Source organism: Sinocyclocheilus rhinocerous, unplaced genomic scaffold (assembly GCF_001515625.1).
Source record: "Sinocyclocheilus rhinocerous isolate Xijiao unplaced genomic scaffold, SAMN03320098_v1.1 scaffold1847, whole genome shotgun sequence".
NCBI classification, from domain to species: domain Eukaryota; kingdom Metazoa; phylum Chordata; class Actinopteri; order Cypriniformes; family Cyprinidae; genus Sinocyclocheilus; species Sinocyclocheilus rhinocerous.
The window spans coordinates 340,767-342,762 of NW_015629541.1; positions in this window are offsets into that span (position 1 = coordinate 340,767).

Below are 1,996 nucleotides of genomic sequence, written 5' to 3' on the forward strand. Positions count from 1 at the left end.
CGTGTTTCCTTCTGGAGCATCAGTGAATGTTTGAACCTTTTTTAATAGTTGTGTCTGAGTCCCTCGGTTGTCCTCGGTGTGAAAAGATGGATCTCAAAATCATACAGTCACTGCTGGAAAGGGTTCAAATATGCAAAAGATGCTGGAAACCTGAAGAATCTGCAGGACATGGAGGATTTTTCTGAGGAACAGTGCTCAGTTTAACTGTTCAGAACAAACAAGGGACTCATGAACAACCATCACAAAACAGAAAAACAGTCGTGGATCATCCAGGTAACCACACACAGTATTAAGAACCAAGGGTTCCCAAACTTTTGAATTGGGTTATTTTAATAATTTCAGCTATTTTTTTGTCTTGTGGACTAAATGTAAACATCTTTTATGTAAAATATCTTACTCAGGACAGTACTAAATAAAACATAACATGCATTTTGTATGATCTCTCTTATTTTGTTAAAATTATTCACATTTTCACAGATTCTGCAAGGGGTTCCCAAACTTTCGCATGTCACTGTATATGTATGTATAAATACACACACATACATGTATATATTTAAGAAATGCATGTAATATATATTTATATAATATAGATCATATATATATATATGCATATACACGTAAATATTTCTAATCAAAAACGTATTTTGGATGCGATTAATCGATTTGACAGCACTAATTAAAACATTAAGAATATACATCATGTTTAGTTATTGCGTCAAAATGAACGTACAGGGAATTAATATTTGAAAAATCACAAAATAGCAATCGATTATTATTTGAACGGATTAAAAAAAATCAGATTTATTAAACTATATAAAAGCGTTCAATTGTTGAGTAGCTATGAGTTTAAAAGTAACGGTTTTTAGACACGTAATAGAAACTGAAATCATGGAAAAATACAAATTCTGTGGCGTCTGAGAACGGCCACAAATGCTGTCTAGGTAGTGTGCACGCTGGATTTGAGACGCAGCCCTTCTGTAGGACGCTCTCGTCACGTGACCAGGTTAGTTTACGAAATCAGCCAGATGCGCGATGATCTCCTCAAAATGATCGTGATCTGCTGGAAAAATCGGTCCGACACAAGCATGACGAGCAGACGACCCTCGGCGGTATGGCTCACTTAAACAAACTGTGTCTTTTAGAGCATTTACGCGTTTCTTGTTGGTGGGTGACACATTTATTGGCACGCGACAGCAGATCAGTGTGGAAGCGGACTGAGACAAAGGGAAAGGCTCTCATAGCTAGAATGCTTCGGGCCTAAAAGAAGCCAAGAGGTAAGTGGGCTATAAATCGGGCGATTACATAAGTGAAAAGATCCACGCTCACGCACATACAGTAACATTTGATGCTTTATTCATGAGATCAATTGTAACAAGTTGTTAACGAAGCAGACTAGCGTTGTTCCTCTTTCTACATGCGAGCTGTCCAATCCTGAACCCTCGCTCACATGCCATCGACTCGACAAAGCATTCTTAGAAACAACATTTTATTCTTTTTAAATCAATTTTAGGTCCGAATTCATCGTGTGGTCAGTTCGTGATTGCAAAAGACGATTCCCGTATATCTAGCGCTCTCGGATGCAGCGTTGCTCTTTGATGCCATTTTTGGCATGTTTATTACTAGAAATGGGCTTCTACGTCATTTAAGCTAATTCAACTTCGTTTACATTCAGTCGGCGGAGTTTTACCTTCTACACAGTCGCTAAATGCTAATAGATTGGTCACGTAAACGCACCTCATTGACTAGTTCAGTAGCTCTACTGGTTGATTATTATTATTAATATAAGTAGTATTATATTCTGTGAACTTTTGACCCCCGCACTGTATCTCATTACATTTTTTGACTGTGACGTTAGTGCTTCAACGACGTCACGGCGTTACAATGTTTCACCTTCAGCGGAAGTCGCTTGGCGTCACCGACTTGACAAAATGTAAACACGGTCCAAACGGTGGCTTTTAATACTGTCAGGATTGACATTTTATTAGATCGGCTATTA